The sequence below is a fragment of the Periplaneta americana genome, chromosome 12, assembly GCF_040183065.1.
Source record: "Periplaneta americana isolate PAMFEO1 chromosome 12, P.americana_PAMFEO1_priV1, whole genome shotgun sequence".
Taxonomy (NCBI): Eukaryota; Metazoa; Arthropoda; class Insecta; order Blattodea; family Blattidae; genus Periplaneta; species Periplaneta americana.
The window spans coordinates 112,007,306-112,027,108 of record NC_091128.1 but is presented as its reverse complement, the minus strand read 5'-3'; the positions used below and the strand labels follow the sequence as shown (position 1 = coordinate 112,027,108).

Genomic DNA, 19,803 nt, shown 5'->3' with positions numbered 1-19,803 from the left:
ACCATATCAATACCAGAAGCAAAGCAACTTCAGGTGAGAACCCTTCTATTCAATTTTATTGTGTTCTATCATACTCCATTAACTTCTAGCTTTATTTTGCATGTTCAAATAAGTTTCAGAATATTCTCCTCTACTCCATTATTCTTAAAAGCCTACCTTTGCAATAATTTCTTCTTTGTTTCAAATATATTACTTATTTTTGTCTTCGAGAGAATATTCTTTACTTGCTTTGCGATTCTTAAGCTGTTGAACTTTTCCATCATCAAACTTAAATACTTAATTTTCTCAGCAAAATTTCATGTCCTCAATTATAAATGTATATAATAGTTTTTTAACTTAATGGATTAAGCAATATCACCTCTCGCATACAGAGTCTATTCCATTTTTATAATAAATTTCAACATGATTAATGTTATTTTGTAAAGTTTAACTGACAACAATGTCTTATGAGGTGATATGAAATGTATAATTTATTCTTAGTTATCATTCCATTAGCCATTTAACTCTGTGCTTCGTGCAAGTCATTGTTGCTGAATATAGTCACGTAAATTCCGCGCAAAATAACATCACTAAAAACCTACATCATATATACCCAGATTGCTCGGCGTCATAGGCTTTGACGGTAACAACTTTTGTTAGGTTTACTATGCTGCCATCTAGTTGTTACATAAGGAGTCACGTCATAACTCCCATTTGAATTGCATTAGCGACTATACTGACATCTCGTGTTCGTTTACGGCGGACGGATGACGATCCTGGCGGTTGTTCTCTTCAAAGTGAACCGATTTTAAGATAGAAATGAGCAATCTATATGTGATCTGGGCTAAAACATACAACAGAATTATGACAACCCCGCTCAATATCCGAAACCGATTTGACAAATATAATGCGCTTATAAATTGCTATCAGAAAACATACTGTTGTACTCCTGCAATTTCCCTATGAAAAATACTGACTGATTTTAGTATGTAATTGCAGGTTTCGCCATTTGACATGTAGACTATATGCCATTAGTAGCTACGTATATATTAATAAGCAAAAAATTAAAATAAAAATATATTTTTTCATAAACATCCTATTTCCGCACAAGTACAGGGCGATTCTAAAGTCTTTCCGGGGTTTCGGGGGCCTATAGAACAGTAACTATGACAGATATAACGGAAACATTTGTATCAGAGGATAGAGTATCTAGCCTACCAAAGTTTCGCACATACCTTGCAGGAGTTCCGTATGCCCACCGTTGGTGACGCGGCAAACATCAATCCTATACTCCAGTTCCTGCCATACACGTCCCAACATCTCACGGTCGATACCAGCGACTGCATGCGTGATCCTCTCTCGCAGCTGTGCTAAAATCATACGGAAAAATCATTTTTGTTTTGTCCTTCAAATATGCAGAAATTTGACTCAAACAAATGTTAAAACTCCTTTGGAAAACGAAAAGTTACATTTGTTCGGATCAAATTTCCGCACATTTGAAGGACAAAACTAAAATTCTTTGAATCGTTTATTCTCATAATATACTGCTCTCTTAAACTGACTGAGAATATTGAGAAATAAAGCGATGACCTTTCCAAAACAAGTTATTAAATATTTAATATAAAACAAGTTTTATATCCACAGGAAGTAAAACCAGCAAAATTGCATTAAACTGCTTTGTTTCACATATCTCAAAGAATAACTCCCTGAAATTAATGACATTACTTACGGTTCACTCTGTATAAGAAAATCAAGAAAAGAAACGATAGTACCCATTTCTATAACATAACTGTTCTTGTCACAGTGACCAATATTTTCTTTAATAAATAACAATTCTTAAATCCCATGTAATTCTAGTCTGAAATTTATTCATAACAGACTATTACGTCACTGTAGAGGCAGAATGGTGAAAATTAAATCCTACGCCATGTGCGTCAGTTTAGCATACACAATTTCATTCTTAAATTAACCACAGATTAGTTTGAAAGGCAAAGTTAGGCATAATGTTAAAAAGTGTTAAAAATCTGTAAATCAACTCTGTAACACTCTAAACAAATTATGTGACGCAATGGTCACAATAGGCCTATACTGTGAACTCATTACCCTAAATTCCTTATGTTATTTAAAAATACTTTCCTTTGCAGGAGTTGTTTCGTTTGTAAGGTCATTTCATTATACAATAATATAAAGGTAACAAGTTGAAGGTATCTCTTTCAGAGGTCGTGAAAATGTAGAGCACATGAAGGTAAATCCCATGCTTTCATGACGTCAGCATTAAATGACATAGCGTGTTAGGTACCGCGCTCCAACCGCATTTCAACCCCCAAGAAACACAAGGTACTTAATTCGACACGACGTTTCTTAGATTTCGGTTCTGTTCTGAAGGAATGTCAACTAGAAAATTCCCGCCACCACATGGAACTGAGCTCGGAAACTTCCAGTCCGAGATCAGCTGATCCACCAACTTAAAATACTCGGCAGTCAAAATTGACCGTTAAAAGTTATATTTTGTAGAATTTTAATTGTTACTATCTTTGCTTGCATTTCTAGCATATTACCACACTTTCCGTTCTGTAAAACACTATCCATTTATCCATTTACCATCATTACTTTCCTGGTTGAAAAAATATGAGATATATGTAACCCTAAACAATCACTTTCAATTCTAGGCTCTCCTACAAAATGATTCGTACACTCTTGGTGTTTACCCTTGCTGCAACTGTCCTCGTCATGCAGGTAAGATCAAAGTCGCTGTCACTTTGGAAATAGTTTATTTTCTGCACCTAAAGCTTTCTGAAAGTTATAAAACTGAAATATCTGAGAGGCGCCTTATGTTGTGATATAGCATATGAAATCTTAATGTTAATTCTGACATTACTGTACAAATATTCCCGTTCCAGTTCCCATGTAACTATAAATTCTGACTCTTTGTGACAGACTGATTTAGATGTACCGGCTACCACGCAGGCGTTCCGGGTTTCAGTATCAGTGAAATTTAGGAATTTGCATTGGAAAGCAGTTAAACTAGTGCTATTATAAAAGCCAGACAAGACAATCCCTTCTTGGTATTTATTAAAATTATCTGTTCTTCAAATATTCAAAATCGATTGTAAATATTTGGAGAACACTTTGTATACGCGAGCCAATTTCCATATCATTATTATTATTACAATTAGCCCACTATCACCAATACCATTACCATTATTATTATTATTTATTATTATTATTATTATTACTATTATTATTATCATCATCATCATCAGTAGCAGTAGTAATCCTATTATGCCTGCTAGTACTATTTATTATTATTAGGCCTATTATTATTATTATTATTATTATTATTATATTATCAGTGGTAGTAGTAGTAGTAGTAGTGTCCAGTGCCGTGGCGTCGTGGTCCAAGGCATCCTGTCTAGGACCCGCGTTACGGAATGCGCGCTGGTTCGAGTCCTCATGGGGAAAGAAATTTTCTCATGAAATTTCGGCCATTGTACTGGACATTGTGATGCACTTGTGGAGGTACGATAGGCAGCGAAATCCGGTTGCGAAAGCCAGCTATAACGGTTGGGGGGATCATCATGCTAACCACACGATACCTCCATTCTGGTATGATCGTCCACCTCTGCTTCGGCATGTGAGCGTGAGGCCAGTAGCCGGCTGGTCGGTCTAGTCCCTTCACGGGCTGTAGCGCCACGAATTATTATTATATTATAGTAGTAGTAGTCGTAGTAGTAAGCCTATTATACCTATTATTACCATTATAATTAATTAGGAGTAGTAGAAGTAGTAGTAGTAGTAGTAGTAGTAGTAGTAGTAGTAGTAGTAGTAGTAGTAGTAGTAAGTCTATTATAATCATTATCATTGTTATTATTATTATTATTATTATTATTATTATTATTATTATTATTATTATTATTATTATTATTATTATTATTTTCTCACAAACACAACTTGGTTGACCTTACATCGTTGTATTCTTGGTTATAAGTATAACTACTAAGCATTGTAGCTCTAACCAAGAGGCTCTCTAGATACACTACTTCCCATAATTGTCTTCGTCTAATTACAATTCTAGTAAGTAATTAAAATTATATTTGCATTGATTATAATATCTTAGTACGTTTTTTAAGTAAGTGCATAGTCAATAATGTTATAATTTTGATAATGTCTCCATTTGTAATGTGAAAAATAAAATTTTCTCTCATTCTTTGGGTGCATATTAAGTGACTTCATCTTTTACTCTTTGAGAGACAGCTAAATGAAATAAAATGTACACAAGAATAGGGCGACAATTAACTAAGAGCTAGGCTACACTTTTGTTAAATTCGTGGAAAGCATAACGACAAAGCATACTTCAAAGCTCAACCCAAGATGTTCTCTAAATGTACTATTTCCCGTAATTCTCTTCATATAATTACAATTTGACTGATTAATTGAAATATTTTAATATTTATCTTATTATGTACTTTTTAATTAATTGCATATTTATACTTAGTTAATCAACTTACATTTCGCTAATGCTTTCATTTGTGAAAAAACAAAATTTTCCTCTCATTACTTGGATGAATATTGAGTGACTTCATTTTTTTTACTCTTTGAGTGACAGCTAAATAAAACAAAATATAGATAAGAATAGGCCTACAATTAATCACAACTAAGAACTAGGCTAGTCCTTTATTAAATTCGTGGACCGCATAACGAGAGAGATAATTCATATTCATGAGACTTTGTTTACATTATGTGTATATCTCTATCCATATAATTAAGAAACAGTACCATATTCCGCTGCTATTTGTTGCAGAGTGTCATGGTGGCAGCAAGACCGGATGGTGGTGATGAGAATAAGAGAGATTCTGAACCTGAACCATGTTTTCGTTAGTGTTATTAGGAGCGTTTCGTGGACAAAAAGTAGGTCTATATTCCATGCCTCATTATTGATTTGTTACTAGAAATAAGTACTTTCGTGCGAACTGTGATTGTGAATATAACAAATATTTGGAAATTCCTTAATAATAACTTTAGTATTACATTCTATTGGGAGTAAAACTGAATAGCTCAGTGGATACCTAGATTTCAATTATATGTTAAAATTAACTGGAAGAAAATAGAGTAATGAGTACGAAGAATCGTAAAATAAATAAGCTAGGCTATAGCCACAGTCTAGTACATACAGTCACGAAGCTCAATACGTAGTAAATATGCATCCATAGATAGTTGCTAACCACTAGCATCGCTAATATCGTCTCATTACAGACAATGCGAAATAGTATCGGCACAGTCTATTGTTCCTAGCACCCTCACAACTCAAGCTTCGTGACTGTATATACTAGACTGTGTTATAGTTATGAGGTTATAAAAAAAGAATAGAAAAAAAGAGGATAGATGTAGAGCAGACGTCTCAATAGGGCCTTCTCAGAGCACTTCCTCCTCTTTCTCTTTTTCAATGTAAGAGTGGAACAAGATGCAGGACCAGTTCGTGTATCTCCGGATGACGTCATTGACCGCGACGTTTGAATAGACATCTGCAACCGCTACGATGTAAGTCAGTCATTGTGTGCATCTCCGAGGAAAGAATGTTCTTATTATCGCAAATGTATGAAGAAATAAAAACTTTCATAGGGAAAGCGAAATTGTGGGAGACGCAAGTTTCAGTGGGTAACTGTTACCACTTTATTAATCTAAAATTGTTACCTGATTTGAATCAAGACCAGTGTAACAAATATAAAGATGTACTGAAGGACTTGAGAAAAGAATTCAAGACGAGATTTAAAATTTGAATAGTTCTAATTTAAAATAATTGCTTGTGAATTTCTAAGATGTTTAGGTTATTTTTAATTATTGAAAACATTACGAAATATATTATTTAACTATTATTGTAATTAATATATTAATATTAGCGTAACGTAAGAATACTTACTTTAATAACCAACAAGTTTAATTGTAATTTTATTATTATTATTTAATTGAATTTTATTTTATTAAATAGTCCACATCTGAGGAGTAACGGTCAGCGCGTCTGGCCGCGACACCAGGTGGCCCGGGTTCGAATCCCGGTTGGGGCAAGTTACCTGGTTGAGGTTTTTTCCAGGGTTTTCCCTCAACCCAATACGAGCAAATGTTGGGTAACTTTCGGCGCTGGACCCCGGACTCATTTCACCGGCATTATCACCTTCATATCATTCAGACGCTAAATAACCTAGATGTTGATACAGCGTCGTAAAATAACCCAATAAAAATATTTTATTAAATATAGTATAAACTCAAAAAAAGAGGGATATCAAAAACCTTTACTAGAAATGAAATATTGTTATTGTTTGGTCAACTGTCGGAAGACAGGTCTGAACCTCACAAGTGATACCAACAAGGCACCACTTATGAGTCAACTAGGCCAGGAGATAATGGAGTAAGGTGGCCAGTTCCTTGTGCTTAAATAATTACGTAACATGTATGGTTCTTCATGCTTCAGATGTCTTCTTTTTACTCATTGATAGTATATAATTAGAAAATAAATGTAGCCTATTATTATTATTATTATTATTATTATTATTATTATTATTATTATTATTATTATTATTATTATTATTGTTACTACAAACTACTTAAGAAATTCCTTCCGAAAACAACCGTCTATTGTGACAGTACAACTCAAAAGTGCAGCTTTGTGGCATTTCTCCCACGACAGTTACAACTTAGCTCGCTCATGCGTGTAACATTAATCAGCGATCGGCTATCTTCGGGTACTGCGCTTATCTCTTCAGCTGACTATGTTATCTAGACTTGCTCTTTGTAACAACTTTTATGCGTTGGCCTTGAGACGCCTGATGTAGAGTGTCAGCATCGCAGCAAGACAGAAAGTAATAGCGAGTGCACAATATGCACTGCACATGATTGATCTAAAGCAGTGCTTATGCATAAAAATTCTATGAGAAGTCAAGGAGGGAAAGGATGAATTTTTAAAAAGAGAGAACTTAGATAAAAATAGCAATAAATGAAAATGTGTCTGTAATAAATGTAATTGCGGCACCGTTATACAAAATTATCAGGTCCACATTACACGAATGTAATTGAACGAATGAGTGAGTGAGTGAGTGAGTGAGTGAGTGAGTGAGTGAGTGAGTGAGTGAGTGAGTGAGTGAGTGAGTGAGTGAGTGAATGAATGAATGAATGAATGAATGAATGAATGAATGAATGAATGAATGAATGAATGAATGAATGAATGAATGAATGAATGAATTTAGCCATTATGTCCCGTGAAGGGCAAAGGCCTTCTATAAAAGGGGTGGCTCGTTTTTACTCGCTTAGTGAGCCATTCCAGGCGATATTTTACTTTGTCGATCTGTATACCTTTAAAACTAATGTATACCTACTATCTAGCACGAGTCGTCATTGTAACCTATTAACACTATACACTAACACTCTTAACTATTTCTAGTTCGTATTAGTCCTAGTTCTTTCCACTGAGATCTGTCCCTTGCTTTTCTTGACCACTGTTTGCCCGTCGTCTTCACAAACATATCCGCCCATCTGAATCATGATCTTCCCTAGTTCCTTCTTCCGATGCATGGGAACCACATGGTGGTGGCGTGCGTCCATCTTGAGTGCTCCATTCTCGTCAAGTGCCCCCCCCCTCACTTCCACTTCGTCATCGTGGCATGTTCTGCTGCATCGGATGTGTTGGCCAGTTCTTGTAAACTGTCGTTAGGGAGCTTGTCTTTTAGCGTGACTCCTAATATTTTCCTCTGCATCTTTCTCTGGCAAGTTTGGATCGCTGCATATTGCTTCTTAGACAGAGCCCATGCCTGACACCCGTAAAGGATTACTGGTAGGATGCAGGTCTCTAGAGTCTCAAACCTTAGTTTGCGGTTGATTTCTTTGTCCAACAATACTTACAAATGGCTTTTAAGGAACCCGCAGGTTCATTGCCGCCCTCACATACGCCCGACATCGGTCTCTATCCTATGCAACATTAATCCAGTTTCTTTCATCATATCCCATCTCACACAAATCCATTTTAATATTATCCTCCCATCTACGTCTCGGCCTCCCCAAAGGTATTTTTCCCTCCGGCCTCCCAACTAACACTCTACATGCATTTCTGGATTCTCCCATACGTGCTACATGCCCTGCCCATCTAAAATGTCTGGATTTAATGTTCCTGATTATGTCAGGTGAAGAATACAATGCGTATAGTTCTGTGTTATGTATCTTTCTCCATTCTCCCTTTCAGCCACAAATATTTTCCTAAGAACTTATTCTCAAACACTTAATCTCTGTTCCTCTCTCAAAGTGAGAGTCCAAGTTTCACAACCATACAGAACAACCGGTAACTTTATCCAACACTATGAATTTTAAATTCCAGAACGCCTTCCAAGCCGATGTTATTCTTCTTTTTATCTCTATGTCGGTGTTCTGCTTGATGGCTACATGTTGTCCTCAGTACTTATATTCACAGACGTATTATAGTTCTCTGTCGACCAGTTTTACTCAAGTTTGTTGTCCATTGGTCATTATTTTCGTTTTGTCGCTGTTCATAGTCAAACCTATGGCCTTACTCTGGGTGTTTAGTTCGTTTACCACCTCTTGAAGTGCTTGCGCTGTCATCTGCGAAGTGTAGATTTGTTAGCCTTCTGACATTGATGTTTATTTCCTGTTTTTTGTTTCGTTTTTGTAATTATTGACACGAAATATATCATATCATATATTAAAGTGATTCGGGAAGTGAATTAAATAGCTTAGGAGGGAGGGAAGGTCAGTGCCGAGAGAAAGGAGATGAAAGTGTTTCTGTGAGTGCAAGGGCGGAAAGGAGGAGAAGTGATGGAAAGATAAAAGAAGATTTTTTTATAACAGGAATGGGTAAAGTGGACAATGACCAGGGAACGGATTTATATGGACTAAAAATATATGAAATATGTAAATATATATGTAGTTATTTTTACCAAAATATGGAATTAAATATGGATTTTTACCAAAATATGGAATTAAATATGGACTTAAAATTATAAAAAAATGACTATGTACGTTAAATATTGGTACATTTTAATCAAACTAAACAAAAAATATAATGGACGTACCTTATCTTCCAATGTAGTTTCAACAAAACACAATTTTTATTGTCTGTTACCATAACAATAGGTTACAAACATTTCTTTCAAGTGCTGAAAAGTGAATCTTCTTCTATTGTCTCTGAGGATAGATTTATACTGACTAAAAGAGCGTTCGACGTCACAAGAAGTAACTGGTACATAATTCAATTTCACAATGTCTGCTGGGGATAAGTCCAAGTTAATCTTCACTGTTGATTCACCACTCATCACAGCAACAACCTTTTGTAGTTCTTCATATCCAGGGTTTTTTGAAAGTACAGTGTCCACCTTAGCTCTTACTGCATCTGCAACTTTACCTCTACCACGATTCAGTTGTTCCACAGTACTATTTATAATTTCAAAACTTTCAGATAGTGAAAGGTGCCTATTTTGGAGACTTTTGAGCGTTTTTATGATGCATGAAAATGTATGCTGAATGTGAGCTAAGTCATTCTTCACACTTATGTCACAGGTAACTGTTTTCGCAGTATCAATTGAGACTGCATCTTCAGAGTCCAATGCAAGGAGAACATTGTTAATAGAGTCTATATGTTCGGCATAATATTCAACTGCTTCTAGCCATGTACCCCATCTAGTTAAAATTGGCTTTGGTGGCAATGGAATTTCAGGGTACATTTCTTTCAACACGTTAACTCTACTGGGAGCTTTGAGAAATACTTTTTTCACTGATGAAATCAACAAATCTACTTTAGGGAAATTGTCTCTGACCACTTCTTCCACACGATGAAATGCATGCGCCACACAAGTAAAATGAGTCAATTTAGGATATACAACAGATAATGCTTGTCCAGCTTTGACCATATAAGGGGCAGCATCGCTAATAAAGAATAACACATTATCGTACATAATACCCTTTGGCCACAGGATACCCATAGCTTCGTTGAACAGTTTAACTATAGTTTTGTTATTGCACTTTTCTAGAACATCACAATGTAAAAGAATTCGTTCAGAATATTGTTCACTTAACAAACCGATAACTACATTACCAACAAGTCTACCTTCTTTGTCGGGAGTCTCATCAATGGAAACCCAAATTGAACTATCTTTAATTTCATCTCTTATCTTCTGTATTGTCTCATCGTAGATGGATGGAGCATACGTCTTCCTAAGTGTTGACTCATCCGGGATTGTATGTTGAGTATATTTTTCAAGGAATTCCCTGAAGACCTTATTCTTTAGTTTGTAGAGAGGAATATCAGCAGAGATGAGAGAACGGCACAGGTCGATGTTAAACTCAGATCTTACATTCGATGTTGTTGGTTGTGTTAAAAACAATTGTCTCTGCTTGGAATTTAGTTGTTTGTTGGCCTGATGTTTACTAGTTGTAATGTGTTGTTGCACCAGGAACTTTTGTGTAGATGATACTGCACACTGACACAAATTACAAAATAATATTTTATTGTCAGTTGATAAACCATCTTCTTTAAATTCTGAAATGTAACTTGTTAGTTTTGATTTTAAATTGACTGAATGACGTACTTTTGGCATATTTACCGTCTTTATAGTATGATTTACAAAACTGAACCTATGTGTACTCTGACTGGCATTTAACTGTTGAGCTGCACAACTGAAGTCTGTTAAAAATTTTAAATTAAATTAATACAGTTTTGTAACTTACTTTCCCATTGTTGATAGGACTGCTAATTTTCAAATAACTCTGATGTTAAAGGGATTACTGAACATGTGTTTAAATCTCTATTGTTGAAATGTATTTTTAAAAGTTAATGGAATTTTGTTTTGTTTTATTGTTAAACCTAATATAATATGGACTGTTTTATATGAAATATGGAAAATATATGGAAATTAACGAAAATATGTACTAAACTCTAAAATATGGAAAAATATGGAAAATAAAAGTAGGATTTTTCAACCCTACACATTGTGAAACATAAAGATAATGCAAAATAGAAATTATATTAGATTTATAAGTAAATATGTATTTACATATAAATCCTTTCCCTGACAATGACACTTGGGAGGAAATTAAACGCAGAATCAATATGGGAAATGCCTGTTATTATTCCGTTGAGAAGCTTTTGTCATCTAGTCTGCTGTCAAAAAATCTGAAAGTTAGAATTTATAAAACAGTTCTATTACAGGTTGTTCTGAATAGTTGTGAAACTTGAGCTCTCATTTTGAGAGAGGAACAGATATTAAGGGTTTTTGAGAATAATGTTCTTGGGAAAATATTTGGAGCTAGAAGGAATGAAGTTACAGGAGAATGGAGAAAGTTACACAACACAGAACTGCATGCATTTTATTCTTCACCTGACATAATTAGGAACATTAAACCCAGACGTTTGAGATGTGTAGGGCATGTAGCACGTATGGGTGAATCCAGAAATGCATATAGAGTGTTAATTGGGAGGCCGGAGGTTAAAAGACCTTTGGGGAGGCCGAGACGTAGATGGGAGGATAATATTAAAATGGATTTGAGGAAGGTGGGATATGATCATAGAGACTGGATTAATCTTGCACAGGATAGGGACCGATGGCGGGCTTATGTAAGGGCGGCAATGAACCTGAGCGTTCCTTAAAAGCCATTTGTAAGTAAGGGGAGTGTAGGTCTAGTAGAAGGTTTAGTGAAACGAAAGAGATAATGAAAATAGGCGAGGACTATAGTGGGGGAGGCTAGCTAGGATAGCGAGCTTAGTATGGAGACAATAGGCCTAAGTGAAATCAGAAAATGGAATATACACAAGAAACAGACATAACGACCCTATTGGATAATGGTTAAATCTTATGTTTTATTTAACGACGCTCGCAACTGCAGAGGTTATATCAGCGTCGCCGAATGTGCCGGAATTTTGTCTCGTAGGAGTTCTTTTACATGCCAGTAAATCTACTGACATAACCCTGTCGCATTTAAGCATACTTAAATGCCATCGACTTGGCCCGGGATCGAACCCGCAACCTTGGGCATTGAAGGCCAGTACTATATCAACTCGCCAACCAGGTCGACTGGATAATGGTGTAGTCAGGATTAGTAACAAGTATTATTAGAATTAGTGAATGTTCGACATAAGTAAACTGGAAATCAAGAAAGGGATTGTAAATGTGTCAATTTTGAATGAGCTGAATTAGGCTTTAAAAGTAGGAGTATGGAAAATTTAGTTGGAAACAGAAGCGAGAGACTATAGTAAATAGTAAATGGGTGTTAGGGAAAGAGAAGAATATAATGGTGAGAGAATGTAAATGTTAGATATAAATCTAAATTATAAGAGCGTCTAATTTAATTTAATTTAATTTAATCGTCTGACCCAATATTTTGGGTTTGCCTTGCGACACAGAATAGCTCACAATAAAATTTAAAATGTAAAATTATATAAGCAGGTTTCAAACAAAAGAGATTATGACATTAGAAGAAAAATAGAACCTAGTACAATTTTAATTAAGTGTAGACTATGAAGATGCTGGCAAAATATCACTACAGGACATTTTATTATGGTGATGATGATGGTAACTTGAAGATCTCTCTTCACCTTGTATTTTTCCCTCCACTTTACAAAGGTTTTCGGAATAGTGGCTCTCGATCCGAAGAAGAGACCGGTAACTGTGATTTTTTCAGCGTTGTATTTCGCTGATAGGTACTGAATCGTGGGCTCGTAGATTTTCTTTTTCTCTTCATTCACTTCAGATGGATGAGTGCTAAGATTTCAAACTTGATCGAAGAAACAATTATTTCGGTTATTCCTATTTATAGCTATGATATCAATCCTACCAATTCTCCCAGCATCAGCAATACAATGAACTTCCTCGTGAACGTCTAGATTTTTGGGTCGAAGTGCACCTGCGATCATAGGACATGTGGCGTTCTGACGTAAAGACGGTACATTTGTGGCACCGGATACAAAATTGTTAGGTCCACATTACATGTATGTAACTGTTGCCACGAAATATATCATATATATCATATCATTTATCACATTCATTCATTCATTGTTCTACCCAAGGGCAGGTCTTTCACTGCAAACCCAGCTTTCTCCAATGCTTCCTATTTTCTGCCTTTCTCGTCTCATATTATATCGTATCGTAATCATATATCATATCATAGCATATTATCATCATATCTCAAGTATTAAAAACGATTTAAACTGTAACAATGAACATTTTCCACGAAAAGCCGGTTCGACATCATTTTCTGCTTCCTTCGCGACATGTTATGCTGCTTTTCATTTTTCTCCCTTAATGTTCTCCTGCGTTCAATATTACCAAAACGATAGGCTATACGTTCATTTCCTCTAATTTCACGTGGATCCAAATTAAATGTGATCATTCCGATCGGCAACACGCATCTTCTCGACTTTTTTTGCTATCTGGCGTCCTCTCAAAACGTAAATTTTTAACTGAATCATTAGTATTTTCGTTTAATGTAGCCTATTTGCATTTCATACCATAATACGTAACTGAATATTTCATATTCCCTGTATTTTAATATTATTTGCTGAACTTTGATATACAGCGTTATTCGGTAAAAGTGTGCAAAAATTGAACAGGAAATCGGGAATGCTCTACAGAACATTTTGAGATAAGGAACTTGGGTCTTACAAGTCAGATTAAAGAGATATGAGCTTAAATATGTCTATCCCTAACACTTACTGTTTTGCATATTAGCCTATCTACATTTATTATTTAATTTTTCTCCCATTTGCAATAATTATCTATATTTATTTACACTCATTATTTGCTTTCATTTAAGTTTTTGAAATTATTTTGATATCATTTATAAAACAAGTTAACAATGTATCATTTTATTCATCTCAACAGGTGCAAGAGATTACATCCACTAACATTTAATATCAATTGCTTAAATTTACTATTTGAGTTTAATATTTATAATAACTATTTGCAAGGAAATTAAATCCAGACGTTTGAGATGGACAGAGCATGTGACACATATGGGCAAATCCAGAAATGCGTATAGAGTGTTAGCTGGGAGACCTGAGGAAAAAGGCCTTTGGAGAGGCCGAGACATAGATGGGAGGATAATATTAAAGTGGAATTGAGGGAGATGGAATGTGATGAATTGATTATAGAGACTGGATTAATCTTGCACAGGATATGGACCAATGGCGGACTTGTGTGAGGGCGGGTTCCTTAAAAGCCATTTGTAAATAAGTAAGTAATAACCAGGGAAAGGATTTATATGTAAATACATATTTACTTATAAAGCTAATATAATTTATATTTTGCATTATCTTTATGTTTCACAATGTGTAGGGTTGAAAAATCCTACTTTTATTTTCCATATTTTTCCATATTTTAGAGTTTAGTACATATTTTCGTTAATTTCCATATATTTTCCATATTTCATATAAAACAGTCCATATTATATTAGGTTTAACAATAAAACAAAACAAAATTCCATTAACTTTTAAAAATACATTTCAACAATAGAGATTTAAACACATGTTCAGTAATCCCTTTAACATCAGAGTTATTTGAAAATTAGCAGTCCTATCAACAATGGGAAAGTAAGTTACAAAACTGTATTAATTTAATTTAAAATTTTTAACAGACTTCAGTTGTGCAGCTCAACAGTTAAATGCCAGTCAGAGTACACATAGGTTCAGTTTTGTAAATCATACTATAAAGACGGTAAATATGCCAAAAGTACGTCATTCAGTCAATTTAAAATCAAAACTAACAAGTTACATTTCAGAATTTAAAGAAGATGGTTTATCAACTGACAATAAAATATTATTTTGTAATTTGTGTCAGTGTGCAGTATCATCTACACAAAAGTTCCTGGTGCAACAACACATTACAACTAGTAAACATCAGGCCAACAAACAACTAAATTCCAAGCAGAGACAATTGTTTTTAACACAACCAACAACATCGAATGTAAGATCTGAGTTTAACATCGACCTGTGCCGTTCTCTCATCTCTGCTGATATTCCTCTCTACAAACTAAAGAATAAGGTCTTCAGGGAATTCCTTGAAAAATATACTCAACATACAATCCCGGATGAGTCAACACTTAGGAAGACGTATGCTCCATCCATCTACGATGAGACAATACAGAAGATAAGAGATGAAATTAAAGATAGTTCAATTTGGGTTTCCATTGATGAGACTCCCGACAAAGAAGGTAGACTTGTTGGTAATGTAGTTATCGGTTTGTTAAGTGAACAATATTCTGAACGAATTCTTTTACATTGTGATGTTCTAGAAAAGTGCAATAACAAAACTATAGTTAAACTGTTCAACGAAGCTATGGGTATCCTGTGGCCAAAGGGTATTATGTACGATAATGTGTTATTCTTTATTAGCGATGCTGCCCCTTATATGGTCAAAGCTGGACAAGCATTATCTGTTGTATATCCTAAATTGACTCATTTTACTTGTGTGGCGCATGCATTTCATCGTGTGGCAGAAGTGGTCAGAGACAATTTCCCTAAAGTAGATTTGTTGATTTCATCAGTGAAAAAAGTATTTCTCAAAGCTCCCAGTAGAGTTAACGTGTTGAAAGAAATGTACCCTGAAATTCCATTGCCACCAAAGCCAATTTTAACTAGATGGGGTACATGGCTAGAAGCAGTTGAATATTATGCCGAACATATAGACTCTATTAACAATGTTCTCCTTGCATTGGACTCTGAAGATGCAGTCTCAATTGATACTGCGAAAACAGTTACCTGTGACATAAGTGTGAAGAATGACTTAGCTCACATTCAGCATACATTTTCATGCATCATAAAAACGCTCAAAAGTCTCCAAAATAGGCACCTTTCACTATCTGAAAGTTTTGAAATTATAAATAGTACTGTGGAACAACTGAATCGTGGTAGAGGTAAAGTTGCAGATGCAGTAAGAGCTAAGGTGGACACTGTACTTTCAAAAAACCCTGGATATGAAGAACTACAAAAGGTTGTTGCTGTGATGAGTGGTGAATCAACAGTGAAGATTAACTTGGACTTATCCCCAGCAGACATTGTGAAATTGAATTATGTACCAGTTACTTCTTGTGACGTCGAACGCTCTTTTAGTCAGTATAAATCTATCCTCAGAGACAATAGAAGAAGATTCACTTTTCAGCACTTGAAAGAAATGTTTGTAACCTATTGTTATGGTAACAGACAATAAAAATTGTGTTTTGTTGAAACTACATTGGAAGATAAGGTACGTCCATTATATTTTTTGTTTAGTTTGATTAAAATGTACCAATATTTAACGTACATAGTCATTTTTTTTATAATTTTAAGTCCATATTTAATTCCATATTTTGGTAAAAATCCATATTTAATTCCATATTTTGGTAAAAATAACTACATATATATTTACATATTTCATATATTTTTAGTCCATATAAATCCGTTCCCTGGTAATAACTATTTGCATTAGGCAATCCATCATGTTTTGTTTATTGACCTACTGTCCACAAAGTTGTTCTGTCTATCGTATTTACATTGTCAGATTACAAAACAGTACATGAGTCAACGACAGATCTTTCATACAAATATCCGAAGAGTTTACCAGAGTACATACAGTATGTATGTATTTATTAACACTGCAATTGGGTATACACCCAGTGGCAGTGATATATAATATACAATAATAACATTACAATATATTAATGAAATTTACAATAATTACAGCAATAAAAAAATAAAATTAACATAAATTTGTAAATGATATGAAAATAATTTTAAAATGTAATTGATAAACATAAATAATTGTAAATAAACGTTAATAAAAATGGTAAAGAAATGCAAATAATAAATGTATAAAATATGAAAACAGCAAATGATAGCGGTAGACATGATTAAGCTCAAATTTCGTTATTCTGACTTCGCTATCTAAAATGTTCTGTAGAGCATCTCCTATTTCCTATTCAAGATTGCAAACTTTTACTGAATCACCCTGAATATTTCTTGCACCAACTGAATACCATTTCTATTTTGTTCCAGGTACCTAAGTGTTGCCACAACAATGCCAGTTGAAAGAATAACAGTGAATAAATACATTTAAATAAAACCACATTTTATTATTTATTATTCCTTACAAATGTCAATATCCCACATTTATCTATAGTGTCCGTTACTCCAGATTCTATAAATATTATCAGTGTCTATTTTGTCAATTTCCAGATGTAACTGTAGGATGGAAGGTGTGGGAATCAACTCGGATACTTCCTTTAAGGTCGTCTTTTATAACTGGTAACCAATTCGGTACCAATTCTGAGTTTCAGTACATTTGTTTCAGTTAAAATTATAGAGAATGTTTTCCATGTGCAATCCACAGGAATCATCCTCGTATTTTGATATAGTATATTGACTTATTTTATTTACGTATGTCTTCTGAACAACATTCGACGAAAGAATTAATAGTAATATAATTATTGAAGACTTGATAGTAGAATTAAATTCTTAATAAACGCGTAAAACTTATGAGAAGTATTTATTTATTTATTTATCTATCTATATATTTATTTATCCATTCATTCATTCATTCATTCATGTCTATAACAGGGCAGGGCAAAGCTTCAATTACAATAGACAGTACAAATATTTGCTTAGAACGTGAAATTGGAGATAACATGTAAAAAGAGATAAAACAGATACAAATGCAAGATACAAGTGTAAATACAGATGACAAATGAAAAAAAAACAGACAAATAGTTACTACCTAAATAAAGACACAGATATAGATATAAATGAAATATACAAGATAAAAATAAATAGAAAATTGACAAATATAGATAATTATTATAACGAAAGGTGTAAAATTTACGTATAAATGGCAAATTACAGAATAACAAGTAGACAGAAATATTATTTAAAATCAAATCCTTCATTATATTAATAAGGTAATCTTTATATTTCCTGTAAGAAATGCTGAAATCTAGATCCCATGGTTTACATATTTCATTGAAATTTGAACACTTTTTTTACATTGGTGAATTTTAATATGCTGAAGTGTTTGGTTTTATTACAAGTATCATCTTCATAACATTAATTTCTTACATTAAAAAATCCTATTCACTTTTAATTTCGGAATATTTTTGCTCTTATAAAAATTTGTTTTTCGTTATAACTAAGGACCATCTACAATTTCTAGATTTTTAATTTTTTGGAGTCTGACCGAGGAATTCATGAAGTAACACACAAAACTTCCAATTTCTTAGTGTAATTAAGTTACAATTACGATATTGCCGCAGGATATGTTACTCTTCTTTTCATATTCTGAAGAGTCTGACATCACAAAATGAAACACAAAATCTCAATGTAGGCCAATTTGTTGCTTTTCTTAACATCATGCCTCGCTAAGAGTTCTGTTAACACGTCTACCAAAGTCAGTTGTATATGTGTATTTCATTCTAACAATAACGTAAATAATAAATAATGTTAATGTAACACTCTAACACATCGGTATCTAGTGTAAAACTAGTAGAATTGCAGAAGAGTGTGATGTGGTAATTCATCTCTGTATGAGACAATCTCGCATCATTCACAGGAGAGGATGTCATAGTATGAGATTCAATGTTAGGTCTACCACAGAACAATACGCATTGTTCTTCATTAACAATAGCAGCAGTCCCCATATTGCATGTAAAGCTCATGTCATTAATACTGAAACAGTAACGATACATTCCATAACAACAAACAACGTTATTTTCCTCGTAGGATATTGGAAAAGGAAGTCAACTATGCTACAAATGATGCCTCTCGGTTTACATAAAGCCTGCTATACATATTAATACAGTTACGAACTCATTAAGCAACATCACTCAGCTCTATTATAATAGATAATTATCTTTGCTAGATGGCGATTATACGGGGTGAATAAAAAGTATGGAACAATGCTTGTAACTTTCTTATTTCTCATTTTATGAAGAAACTATTTATACAAAAGTTGTAGAGTATCGAAGAAGAAATATTTTCAACATGTTTTCAAGTATTATACTTTTCATTTATAAAGGATGTGCCAATGAGTCTACTTTTTATATAGCGCCATGTACTTATTTCCCCATTTTTGGAGTATTCAGATCTCAGTACGTACAAAATCATATTTCTTTGTCACTTATAAAACAATTGCAGACAAATGCTAATAGAAACAAGTGAATAAAGCTAATAAAAACTGGATAACAAAGGTTAAACATTAAACAATTTCAAAGACAGATTTATGCAGTGTTTGGTAATAGAAGAAGGCCATTTTGAGCACCTTTTGTAAACTAAAATCAACATATGAGACAATTTTGGTTTTAATGGATTTTCTTGCTTTAAAACTCATGTATTGCATTACTGTTGCAGTTAAATTTCAATGGTGAATATCCTACAATGTGTCTCTTTCAAATTATAAATTTAAATAATATTAATATTGTTATTCAATTGTTTTTATTAGCTTTATTCACTTGTTTCTATTAGCTTTTGTCTGCAATTGTTTAATCCAAAGCCTCCTCAAATTAGTGTACAGTAGTGGCAAAAAAACCGGACCGACCCTTGTAGCTGATTTCAGAGCCTTGTTCACTCCAAAGCACGATAGACTGTTAACTAAGACCTTCGTGGCTCGAATCCCGCCTGAACATTCGGTCGGATGCGCTACCTTGACGGATGCTCTGTGACCGGTCGAACGAAAACCGGTTGTAAACCCTATTCTGCAGCTCTCTATGTTAAATTATGCCGGAAGAATATTAATAATCTAGTAGATAAAAAAACATTTGCAGCAAGGGAATGTGGCCTAAACTTTGATCGTAATGGAAGGGAATGTGGCCTAA

General features: G+C 34.1%; 1 long non-coding RNA gene across 2 annotated transcripts; it reads left to right on the top strand.

Moving 5' to 3' along the window:
- The first annotated feature begins 13 nt into the window (after positions 1-13).
- On the top strand, positions 14-17,470 carry LOC138710073 (uncharacterized). 2 transcript variants are annotated; one of them, XR_011335046.1, is made up of 4 exons: positions 14-33; positions 2,649-2,715; positions 4,781-4,887; positions 16,997-17,470. It is a non-coding gene; the product is annotated as an uncharacterized lncRNA (long non-coding RNA). The 2 variants fall into 2 exon arrangements; XR_011335045.1 differs by lacking the exon at positions 14-33 and having other exon boundaries at positions 2,640-2,715.
- Positions 17,471-19,803: the final 2,333 nt, after the last annotated feature.